Source organism: Parus major, chromosome 11, assembly GCF_001522545.3.
Source record: "Parus major isolate Abel chromosome 11, Parus_major1.1, whole genome shotgun sequence".
Lineage (NCBI taxonomy): Eukaryota > Metazoa > Chordata > Aves > Passeriformes > Paridae > Parus > Parus major.
The window spans coordinates 10,273,324-10,286,546 of record NC_031780.1 but is presented as its reverse complement, the minus strand read 5'-3'; the positions used below and the strand labels follow the sequence as shown (position 1 = coordinate 10,286,546).

Below are 13,223 nucleotides of genomic sequence, written 5' to 3'. Positions count from 1 at the left end.
TGTGTGCTCTAGCTCTGGTCAAAAGTGCCATTAAATCTTCAGTACTCAAGAGGTTTTTCAATTCAGGTTGAAATTAAAGGTTAAATTCAGATACTTCTAAATTTAGAAGTTGTGCATTTGATGTAAAATTTATTAGAACTTCAGGGTTTTTTTCCTACATTGTAAAAATCCTACAAGCTGTTTTCTACAGTATTAAATAGAAGCAGTGCATCCCTTAATTAGTTGCTTAAACACCACAACCTTGTTTAGCAGGATTTTGGTTGCTTGTTTGTGTTTTTTGTTACTTATAACTGGAAAGTCTTCCTAGACATGGCCTCTCCCACTGTCTGAGGCAATTTTATCAAATACTGAGTACGGCCTTGTTCTTGTCTTCTGGTATTTGTATGGCCTGTACAAATATAGTGGATCATAGCCTGAAAAATCAAATAATAATTGAAGACAAAGGTCCTGAATCTGGAAACCTGTATATTTCATGTTTCCAGACTGGATTTTGGAGGAATTGGTGTTTAGTGGCTCCTGTTGTTGTCTGGCATGTGAGTGCTTGGGGTCATTATTGGAAAGGAACTGCACTTGAGTCCCTACCCTCGTCTCAGTATCTCCTTTCCTGTATCAGATGTACATTCACCCCTAGAACCCATGAATGGGTTTCCATTCATGTCAGATCAGGTCCTCGCCTGTCTGCTTGAATTCATTCTGCCAGAAGCTTTCTGAACAGTCCATCGCCAGAAATATACAGTGACCAGGCATCCATCTGTCCTAAAAATCCAGTTTGCCTTTAACAGGATCTATGGAAAATGTTAAAACATCAAACACTTTATGCAGGTGTCTTTTGATGACTGATCACTTCTCTCTCTGTGGTGATGCAGACAGACCTTTGCTGAGCTTTTAGGGTGTTAGAGGTCTCAGACCACCACTCTTCAATGTCATTCTCACCGAGAGAACTTTTCTTATGAAGCTGTCTGGGTTTCATTCACTCTTCAGAGAAGTGAGTTGTCTTTCTTCATTCATTACTACTCATTACATTACATATACATTACATTTTTAAGGATTGCTCTTATTTCAGCTTAAGAAAAAATATCCAAATCCCCATGTCCATAGCCAATATTCTTTAAGATACATAAAGGCATTATACTGAATACTTCTGAAAAACAGACTCAGGGTATCATGAGCTGTTCGCTCCTAAATCAGTAACTGGTTTGGAAAAATCAGCTGTGTATTTCCAGGTTCTTTTTAACCTTTCCTGGTGTTATGATATTAGTCCCTCTCCAGGACAAGCTGTCAGAGGCAGACAAGTATCTTTGTATAGCCATTTCCTCGGGAAACAATCACCATATCTTTGAAAAACTCCTTGGCAAAGTGCATGTTAACAGTAAGTGCTGGGAATTTTAGGTGTTGTCAAGAAGAGCATAGGATTGAATCCCACACCTGGAATTTGGAAGATGCCAAAGGGAGAAAAGAGAACAAACCAGTGGAGGGGTGCAAATCAATTAGGTACAGAAAGAAGAGCAGTCACGATGATTGAAAATAGCAGTCCCTAGTTGTGAAGGTAATTGTGGCAAGGCATAGCTTACTTTTTATTTCAGAACAATGTGTCAAAGGCAGCTATGCATCAGCTTCATGAAAAGACCTATTTTATGTCTTAATTTGATCCCTTAGTCCATGTGCCTCTCATTAAAAGCAGAAGTGAGGCCTGTTATGCTGGGTGGAGAAGAGTATGGTATGCTAAGTCTGCATCCTGGATCATCTCAAGTGAATAGGGTGATAGTGTTCCTGTACTTTGGATTAAAAATAATTTGCTTGCCTAATGGTTTGCTGTTTTATACACAACAATCACAAAACACTGAAGAGCTTCATCCCTCCAGATCCCACAGAAGAATTTTGGCTGGCTGTTATTTAATGCAGACTAGATTTCCTCGTGGATTTAAAAAAAACCACCTCAAGGACAAAGATTTTTCCCTGTAGTTCCTCTTTCCTTGCACCAGACATATTTACATCTCATACGTAAATATCATCAAACTTAAGTTATTAATTCCTTTTCAATTAGTTTGAAATCCTCTGGATCCAAAGCTCATCCTTTTTTAATGTTTAGCTTTTAAATTTTTTTTTATTTTTTTCTTTTTCTCCTAGAGCCATAAGAAGTGTGGACTTGGAGACTTTATTCAAAGAGAAATTAAAATCCCACTTTTAGTAGGAGCTGTTGTGTTGCATGCAGGTCTGAGAAGGTGTCTGTGAGCTGGTAACTGTAGCCAGTGCTGCAGGCTGGATCGTATGTCCAGGCTGGTATTTCAGCCTCTTCAGTGTCCAAAGAGTTTTAACAGGACAAAAGGCCAATTTCAAGTTTGGCTATTTCAGTTTGCTGGAATCGATGCTCAACACAAAACAAAAAACACAGTGGGGGTTGTGTCTTTTATTCAACAAAGGGACAACATATTTTCATAGGTTAAAAATGGTCATTTTCCACATGCTCGTGTACAAAATAGATAAAATATGTGAGCTAACCTTCAACCTCTTCAGCTTGTCTCCTGTTTCTGTGGAGAGACTCTGCTCCTCCGAAGCGTAGAGGAAGAGCTGTCCATGCTAATGAAGCCTTCCAGGACAGTGGCATGGTGTGGGCTGATGTAGGTACATTTTCATTCAAAGCAGGAGCCTATCTCTCCATGTGTTAAAACTGCACCTCACCCCGTGTTCTCACTCAGATGAAGGAACCAGAGTTCAGCTGGCACTGGACTCTACTATTTTGGCTGATAAGGTTCAGCGTAAACAAATGCAGGTCTCTGAATTATCTGGCATGAGGATCAGTTAGGGGTGCTGGCTTCCTATAGCCTTAATCTAGTTGGCCTAAATGATTTATAAACTGGCAACATGATAAATGTTGTTTTAAGTGGACAAATCACATTGAAGAGGTGTAACTTTCTGTCAGTGTGTAACATGACCGGCTCTCTTAGGGGAAGAATAACAATCACAAAGAGCAGTAAAGGTAACAGGATCACTAGTAGGCATATTCCTTCTCTACAGCATAAATCATTAGAGGGGCACTTCTTTCCTTCCCCTTTGCTTGCCCTTCTTCGTCCTTTCTTCCTTCTTTCCTTTTTTTTTTTTTTTTGGTGCTATTCTCTAGCACTTCCATATCATTTTGGAAAGTTAAACCCTCCACTTGATTTGTGCTGTACCTTCTTCATAAATCTATGAAACTTGTCTCCATCAAGCTGTATTTTCCATTAAAATATGGTTCCCAGGTGATTTTCAATACTATGAAAAACATGTAGCCATAAGTCTTTTACTGATTGTTTATTATCTGTTTAGGTGCTCCTGAGGATTTTGACAGCTAGGACTTGTATCATATGTAATGTAATAAAAGTGGATGTCTTCAGCGTAACAGGGATAGCTGGGCTTTCATTTCTGTTGCCAGGGATGTATTTGTTTTCTGTCTGTTGGTTTGGTTTTTTTTAACTTGAAACTTTGAGTCTACTCCAAACCAGGTCAGTTTAAACTTTGTGTTTTCTTTGCTATATGGATGAACAGAACCCCCAAAATAAAATCCAAACAAAACACAACAACAATTTTCCTTTTATAAACAGCACAGAAAGCACAAACAGAGCTGGTATTTACACTGTTGCAGGAGTAGATTTGCTTCCACAGGTTTCCAGTATGGACACCCTGTTCCACCTGTGACTGCAGGAAATGCAGCAGGACACTCTGTATATCTGTCTTGGATATGAGTAAGAGGCATGCTGTGGGTCACCATGTACGGAGCTGCTCACCAGTAGCTGTAAGAAGTTAATGCTTTAAGAGGCTGCTTTGTGATGAAGTTTGTGAGAACTGATAGGAATCTATTAAAAATGTCTATCTGTGAGCAAAAGTGCAGTTCTTTTGCAGGCAAAGTTACCTCTGGCCTTAAAGGGAACTTTACATTAGGATTACAGGATCAGCCAGTATTTAAGCACTGATTATCTGGTAGAACACAATAAGGCTGGCTGAGGAATAAAACCTTACCTAAACCCAAATAGAATGCTGTGAGTTCAGTTTGTCAAGTCTGTGTATTATTCCATATCTTATTATCACAAGAAAAGCCGCAGTCATCCTGAGAAGGGAACCCCTGGAAGCCTTTTCAGGAAAGTTTAGGGAAGTTTGGCAGGATGGCCCCATCAGAGAGGGAAGGGAAAGAAGAAGCTGTCTTGGAGGTGGGCTAGGAGAAGTGGACTAGAACATAGTTGCTGACTCTGTGGTTAATAGCAAGGCCAGTCTCATGTGTTGACTCATCATTTCCTCATCAGTGGAACAGGGAAGTATTGATTATTATTATAAACCAGTGCAGGACTCAGAAGGAAAATAACTAATAATTATTAGGACAATTTGTAATTTAAAGGTCAGCTTTATAGCAAGCAAGCAAAATAATTTACTATGGTCAGGAAAACTACTCAGCTTTGATTCCAGTGCCTTTATAATATGGAATGTCCTCTCCCTGCCCTGCAAAGAGATGTTGTCCCAGTGGTATTCATACAGTGGTTACACAGATTTGATATAACCTTGGGTTTGCATTGTATCTTCTCCAGTTGGACCTCAGAAATGGTTGTCCAATGAGAAACTACCATTCCCTAAATGCTTGGTAAAGCACTTAATTGTGAAAATAACTAGTTTACCTCACATCAATTTGAAAAATTACTCATTAATTTTTGAGGTGCAGCCGCCCTCCCTGGAGGACAGAACTACTGATCTCATCTGTACCTAAAACTTGGCTTTGCTTGTTAGCAGGCGTGTCTGATCTGCAAATGAAATTTGGCTTACTGTCTCAGTTTCCTTATAAACAGCCTTGGCTGCACCTTTGGCAGAACACATGATAATTAAACAGTTGTGGCTTATACTGTACAAGCTGAACAGAGCTGGCAGGGAAGAATTTAGATGACTGTCATACAACACAGAAATACTGTTTCCCTCTGCTTTTCAGTGGCATTTTCTAACAAAGCTGAAACTCTCTAAGAGATACGTGAGCTTAAAATAGTCCTAGTTTGCTTTTCTTTCTTATTATTTCCTTAATATACTGTTATTTAAGCCTAAATTATCTGTGCAGCTGGTAGAGAAATAAGTCAAGATAGATTGAGAACAGGGTTTTGAAGGAGCTGAGATCTGAATCAGAGCCACTTCCAGAGAAATATTTCCTTTAACTACAGATGTTTTAAAGTATCCAGATCTTGTTTAAATATAGTGAATTGTTCAAACCCTCTGGAGGCAGTTAATAGCAGGCTTCTACCAATGCAAACTCCATTGATAGATGTGCTAGGCACATTTTTCAGTGTTTGAAATTATCTTTTCTCAAAACTGAAATAACTGATTTTTAGTAGGTTTTTAAAAATATATTTTGTTTTCAAAACAAAGTTTTGTTGGATCTTTATTTCCACTGGACTCTGGCCATTACTAGCTAAATAATTCCACATGCAGACCTCTCGTTTTCTCAATTATCTTCTGCCTTGCTTTCAGTCTGCACAGTTGCCATTCTCTGCCCTCAGTTGTGGCTGTAGGGATTTAATCTTCTGAGCTTCAGCTCTCCTTTGCCCACAGTGTCCAAGGAATGTTCCAGGGCATAGCAGGGAAATTGAACCAGGATGTCCTGAGTCTTCCCAAAGTGATGCATAGTGTTCACAAAGGTTTTTCTGGTAGTTGACTGGCCTCCAATTTACACCCAATGTGTTCTTCTATCCTTAGTGTAATATTTTAGCACTGATTCACTCCTGAAAAGAAAACCTCTTGAAGAGCAGAGGCTGATGCAGTTAAAATCCTCTGGGTTATGATCATTTAGAGCCAAATGGCCCACTGGTTAATGTCATTTGCCTTATGACCAATTATTAGGTATTTCCTTATTAAGCAGAAAATCTCTTTTGCCCAGTGTTGTCAACCAACTTAATAGCACTTCACAGCAGTTAGAAAAAGAAAATTGGGGAAGTAGGCTTCATTTACTGGCCATTTCAGTATTTGAGACATTGCTTTTATTTTATTTTTAAATGAAAACTAAAAATCAGAATATTTGTCTGAATATTACCTCAGTAAGGACATTAAAATTGGAATATATCATATCTTTAGTTCTGGCACCCTAAAAGGATATCATTGCAGAACATCTTGGTGCTGTTGTTTTGAGGGTTATGAAACTGAACTGACCAGCTTGGGAGAAGGACAAATCTTTCATTCACCAGTTGTCCTACCTGCCCTGATGCCCCTTTCCAAGCCAGGCCTACAAGCTCTATTTTCTTCTACATTAGTGCACCAGATTTTCCCAACTGGTTACAGAGTTCTTGTAGTTCCTGGTGGACTGCACAGATTTGGTAACAATTTGCTTCATCCAACTTTGAACATCCACTATTCTTTTTCCAAATACTGTGATTATATGCCCTGTGCCTTTCCTCTTGGCTGTTCTGGGAAATGATCATTCTCAGCTTTCCCAACCCCAGGTCATTTATTCCCCCTTTTTCCTTGACAGGAAGGATAATTGCTTTATATGTGTGCAATAAATGTGCATATATATATATATATATATAATGTGTCTATAAATGCTCTATTTGTGTTTGCATACAACATTCAGTACATATTGACCAATTAGTTGGCAGCCTTCTTTTCCTAGCTGAGCTTTTAGTCTCCTGTCATAGAATATGTTCTTCATGCACCTGAACTTCCTACTTTCCTTTTTTCTACTCCTGTTTCAGTTTGAATTTGCCTTAATTCTGATGCCCTAGGTGGGGAGATCCATACCCAGTTCTCCTAGGCCATTGGGTATAGAGACTTGGCCCATTTTTTCAGGGCTGATGTGCCTTGACTCATATTCTAGGATTTTGGTTTGCTTTTTATGTCCAGATCAGCAAGCTTGATTGCCATCCTATGAATGATAAATATGCCCAGGTCACTGTCAGCTGAGATGTTCGCTCTTCCCTGCAAAGTTATTATTGTTATTTGTCCCTGAAAGCATTCACTTTTTACGCTGATGAGTTTTTTACCACTATTTCCAAATCTCTAGTTCATCCCTTTATTCTTGTGGAAGTGGTCTGGCCTTGCCTGTGGGCTGATAAAGCCTCCCTTGGGCTGGAGCAGATTTCCACTCTCACCTTTGTAGTCTGCATTTGGAAGAATCGATTCATTACCTCAGTGACCGTGGTCTGCAGTGAGACAGCAAATGTGTGGCCACAGGATGTTCCAAGATCTCTGTACCTGGCCATGTGTGTGAACACAGGTGCTCCCAGCTCCTTGTGGCCATTTCCCAGGAGCAGGCTGTAGCTAATATCATCTCACAGTGCCTGTAAAAGACTCCTGTGCCCTAGACTAATCTATCTGATGGAATAGGATGAGTTTCAACTACTAAACCCTCCCTCCTGAGGCCAAATGCTTTAAAGTAAGATCTGATGCAGATCTTTATCCTAGGACTGTCAATAATGTTTTCAGAGCACGTCACCTCTTTTTCCTTTCAAATGTAGTTTATTAATTTACTGATCTTTCCAAGTCAGGTAGCAGTTAGTATATGCTATTGTGTGAATTGGGTGGAGTTGATTTAAATAATAAATAGTACCATGTTTAGTTTAAAATTTACATTAGTGTTGCCGGTAACAGCATAAAAAGTCATAACTATGAGCCCTCCTGTCTATACATACACACTAAAATGAATAATTTAGTTACAAACTTCCCCAAAATTAAAGCTGCAACTCTTATCTGTGTGTCTTCTGACTCTGAAGCTTTAGTGTTTCAGGCTTTTTGCCACTACTGTGACGTCTAACAGAAACTCCCTTTGTTAAAATGCTTTATTTGAAGATCACTTAGCTACAGGGCTTGAAACATTTTAACAGAGTTAAACCAACAAAATCCAAGATGATGCAGTGAAAATAATGAAATATTACTTCTCCCTCCACCAAAAAACACCAAAACAAAAAACCAAAAAAAAACTCCAGGTCTTTGCATAGGTGGATCCAGAAATATTTCTCTCTTTGGTCATAATAAGAAATAAAGTTATTTCCCCAGGTGGTGATGCCTTTGAGAAATGTGTGGAGTGCTGCTCAGTAAGAAGTTGACCTGCTTGTCTCCAAACCTTTGAAATGAGGGTTTAGTGCTGCAAAGGAGTTCATGCACATGGGCACTACCATGGACACACAGCTGAGACTCCAGGGTTGTCTTTAATAAAGGAGATGTGGCCTGGCTTGTGACAGCACTGTGGTTTCCATTGTTCAGAACCACAGGCCTTTGCATTCCTTATTGTATTTATGAAAATTATTTGATGCTGTGAATAATTCAGAAAATTTCAAGATTATTGGCCTGCCTTTTTAATCTGGTGTTTTGTTTTGCTTTTAAACACATTCGTTTTCAAACTTGTGGTTTCCAAATGGCTACAACTGTCATTTCTCTCAGGCATAACTCAATTAGGGAAAATCTCATGGCACTTCATATTTTTTGGTTTATATGGAGAAATTCCCTGTCAAGAATAATAACATTTTCTAGTTGTGAGTTCTTGGGTTTGCAATCTTGGAATGTGTTTTCCGTGGGTCCTCATAATTTTTCATGCTAGGGTGAACATTCTTGCACTTTGAATATTTGGTAAAACAAATACACAAGAAATCCATGAAAAGTTACTAAGTATAAAAATGGGAATGAATTTTACAAGGGATTCCCAAGTATTTGTGAAGCACTGTCCCTTGCACATCTTCTGCTTTTGCCTGAAGAATTGGTCTTCCCTTAAACATTCACATTTAAGCAGCTGGATTCATTATTGAACCAACTATCATCAACCAAGGGATATGGCCTTTATCAAATTTAATAAACCTTTGAGGACTGCAGAAAGAATACACTTGTCTTTAAAGATCAGCCTGTCCAAATGAAAACTAAACAGAAACTCAGATCAAATTCTTGCTTGTGGATGCATTGTGAAAGCCAGCTGTTCAGTGTTTTGCAATAGAAATTAGTAATTTTAACAAAGCATTATACTTCTTTTGATGGCCTACAATGTTAATTCTCTGTCTTGTTTTTTATCTTTCTCATTTTTTTCCTTCTCCTTTGACATGGAGATCAGAATCTGGCCTATATGTTGTAATATGTTAAGAGAAGTATACAAATACAAGTGTGTCTAAATATGTGAATACAAGTTAGGCTATTAATTCAAAGCGCCTTTCCATGTTTATTAATGTTCTGTGTTATGAGATTAAAGCTATAATTTAGAGTTACAGGAATTATAGACAACTCTTTAGCAAGTCATATACTAACCATAATAACTTTTAAAGGGTGGAGTGTAATTTATTCAACACTGTAAGGAAAAAAAAGGTAAATGAGTTAGCTTAGGGGTGGGGCAGCAGCAAACTGCTGGTGGAGACTCTTACTCCCTGAGGTGATAGAGGTTAAATGCATTACAGAGCTTATAGGCTGGCTCCCTAGAGAGAAAGGGGGCCAGACATTTCTAGCTGACATGTCAAGGACACCACACATTTGCCCTTCTGACTAATGGCATGATACTGAGCTGATAGCAAGCTGCGGCGGCAATTTTCAGAGAGAAAAATGGAACACAATAGGTGGCTCCTAATTAGAGAGGAGGGCAAGATGCTGGCACAATCTTAGTGTTTAAGAGGTCCACTGACTGAAGGCACAGTGAACCCGAGACCACTAAAGCAAACTTGGAATATTATTGAGGCATTATTGGCCAAGAAGGCAGTTTAGGTGAAGTGTCCACAAAGAAGCCTTCTCCAGTGGACATTAAGTGTCCACAAAGAAGCCTTCTAAAGTCTGGACATTAAATCAGACCAGGTCCTGTGCCACTGAAAAGAGTCTGCTGCTTCAACTGGTTGTATAAATGGGTTGTCTCTCGAGTTTCCACTCTAATTCACTAATTTTACTTAAGAGCAGCAGGACATACATAGAAACAGGAGGGAGGGGTACACTACAATGATGGAGGGGGGATGTGTCAGTGGATATGCACATGAAAGAAGATGCCTGGGGAGTGGCAGGATTACTGTGTGAAGGAGAGAAAGTTGTAAGGAGATTAGAGTATAGAAGTGAGTAAAGGGAAGACTTGGAGTAGGCAGGTGGAAGTGCAAAGAGGGAAGGAAAATGAGAAAGGAGGGGCCCTGTTGATCTCAGTGTCACAACTGGAACCAAAAGCTATTTCACATTAAATGTGGGTACTCCTGACTCTTAAAAAAACCCAAAAAACAAACAAACCCCACAAAAAACCAAACCCAAAACACCAAACAACACCACTTATGTTACAGAGATCTTTTAGCTAGCAGATTCTGTATAGTAACATATTAATGAGGCTTGGACCTGGAGAAACAGAGCAAGCCAAAGCTGTGATTCCTGTTTGCAAAGCTGTTTTATTGCAGATGTTTTAAATCTCATCAGAAAGTTATTTGTTTCTTTTAATGTCTTTTTAACATCACTCTTCATTAAAGTCCAGATACAGAGGGGACTACATAGGTAAGCAAGTCCTGAATGAGGAGCCATGTGTTAGGAGAGCAATGTTGCTGCTTTATGAAAAATCTCTTGACAAATCTTAGACATTGCCCTTAAGAGCTTGATGGGAAAATGAGAGCAACATGAGAAAAATAAGGACTTAAAGAAGATCAGCACCATTCCAGTATTTTCTGCTGTACTGAGTCAGACCTTTTGACAGAGGAGATGAGAAACTGAAGGTGTGGGTTTTACATGTTGGCTAGAATGGGTTTTGAGCTTAGCTGCTTGGTAGCAGAAATGTGTAAATGCTGCAATAGATCACACTGAAAGGTAGGTGGAAGGAAGTGTTCCATTGATTAGGGTACATGGCACACAGAGAGCAATAAAAAGCACATATCTACTGCTCCTCTGCCAGGCTCTTGCCTTTCCAGCAACCTCTCTTGCCCAACAAGCCTCAAGAATGCACACTCCCTTAATCCTCTGCTGGGAGGTTTGGGGCTTGGTGGAAGAAAGGACCTTCAGCAGCAAGAGGGAGGGTTGTTTGGAGAATGAAATTCAGTAAACTCCAACCTCCAAGTGAACCTGCTGGGACTGATTTGCTGCCAGCCCCTGGGAACAAAACTGCAGCACTCAGTTCCTGAATCCCATCAGCTCCCACAGCCTGGAGGGTTCACACTGCTCTATCTGGCACCTCTTCCCATGTCAGAACAAGGCATTGTGTGTGTGATTTCAACATGCTTCTGGTTTTGTTCTAACTGCCAAGAAACACTAGTTGCATTATTATGAAATGATTGAGGAGTATTTGCTCATACAAATTATTTGTTTTAAGAGTTTAGTAATTAAATGTCAACACAGAGTGTTGGTGTCGGAAAAGCTCTTGTGTGAAAGCCCTGCTCCAACTTGAAACTACAATACACTGATTCTCTTCTCTCAAAACAGATTTGTTTGAAACACCCTATTCAGTAGAATGCATCTCGCGGTAACACGCATAGTCTTTGGCCTTCAAAGGCACCCTTGTGCAAAGGGCGTGTTGCATTAATTTGTTCAGCCAATTTAGGGTGTGTGGCATTAATTTGTTTGGCCAATTTGTTTAGAATCTGGCAGGGCATAGGCACCCAGTGCAATGTCTGTGCATAATGCCTGTGTCATCTCTACAGCAGATCTCAAGAGCAAGAGATTTACTGCATGATGCCGGCCACACCTTGAGCTGCTGCTCAGGGCAACAAAGGTAGGAACCGAGGCAACACGGTGCTTGCTGAGGGCGAGTATGGAAATGCATTTTATACTTTGAACAACTGGTTTCCACACACTGTGCCTGAGCTACAGGAGTAAGTGCTGGTACGATTTCACTGCCAGCACTGACTGTGCTCACCTGGGGCACAGAGGGTATTATCACACCCACAGTAAGCCCCACGCCACCTCAGTGAAAAGCCACGCACAATTCAGGATGAAATGACAGCTTTTTTTTGATACTGTAGTGTGTAGCTCACTGCAGAATGCTAATGCTAATGCCCATTGAGCTTTTGACTTGCATAGAAATAATGTATTTTAATCCTTTATAATTTTGTAAGATGCTTCTTTCTCATTCCTATTTTCTGCTCAAGATGTGCTTTCCAAAATATTTCTTTGTAAGGACTGGCTAGTTATAATTAAAAATTGCAGCAGTGACCAGACCAAGGTGAAATTTAAAAGTAAACAGCTGTTGTTCAAAGTGTGAACACTAATTGACTTCAACAGCACTAGGCTTAATTTGAATTGTTGATTAAAATCCTTGTATTTTTCTTTTTTTGTCCTAATAGGCAACAAGATCTGGGATTGGAGCTGATGGAAAAGACTGTAAAACTTTCTATTTTCCATTTAAATTTATTTTTCACAGATGTCTATAATACCAGATTGTTTTCTTCAGCATTTAAGGTAAATGTTCTGAGATTTGTCTTGTGGTTCTGGGAACACATCTATATTCTGAGAGAGACAAGCACTGAGGTTGGTGATGTTATGGAGGAGCTTTTGCTTGGTTTTAAGTCAGATTCTTCCACCTTCTATCCCTACACTGTTGAATTTAACAGAGCAGGTAAAGACAAAAAAGGGTACCAGGCTTAGATGTGTATACATCTAGACTTTCTTATACACATTTATATTGTGAGCTGCTGTCAAATGATAGAGTAGGCCAAGAATTTTATACCATTTATAAATGTGTCCAAATACAGTGGTTTAAAAACACACGTACAAAGTCACCAGGCTTATTCACTGGGCACCTGGGAGCGAGGTGTCACTGAGATGCTGGAGACTGGAACTTGTGCTTTCCACATCACGAATGAAATGCCAAAAAAAATCAGGTGTGCAGAAATGCTCCCATTTCCCAGAATAAGACTTCACATTTCAGAGTGTGTTAAGGATACTAATGGATGACCTACAGTGAGCTGTTCACTGTGCAATCTAAAGCCAAGGGCTTTATGTCAGGCTTAGAGATTTTGAATGGTAACACACTTTTCAAAGAGCCTAAAAGTAATTAGCCTTTCACTCCAAGTTGACACACTTATACTTTTAATATCAGGAATAAGGAAAAAGACTAAGGCTTCTAACCTCAAATCCATAGCAGCTTAGGCACTTTCACCTCACTGGTTTTGTTATGACAGCTCTTTGTTTGGCTGATAGTGAGTGGTGTTTTGAATAGAGGTGCTTTTGCTTTTGCTTTGCCACTTTCCGGTAATAAGGGAGGACTTGGAGGTTATGCAGCAAGGTGCTAATTGACATTAACACTCAAGACAGGAAATGCTGACACAATTTAAAATTAACATCCTGTCAATATACTGCTGACC

The 13,223-nt window shown here is 39.5% G+C and overlaps 1 long non-coding RNA gene across 1 annotated transcript in view; it reads left to right on the top strand.

Moving 5' to 3' along the window:
• LOC117244969 overlaps positions 1-12,526 on the top strand; it is a 38,209-nt gene extending 25,683 nt beyond the window's left edge. The window contains exons 3-4 of the long non-coding RNA XR_004499001.1: positions 11,562-11,632; positions 12,204-12,526. This is a non-coding gene — a long non-coding RNA (uncharacterized LOC117244969). The remainder of the gene's footprint in view (positions 1-11,561; positions 11,633-12,203) is intronic.
• Positions 12,527-13,223: the final 697 nt, after the last annotated feature.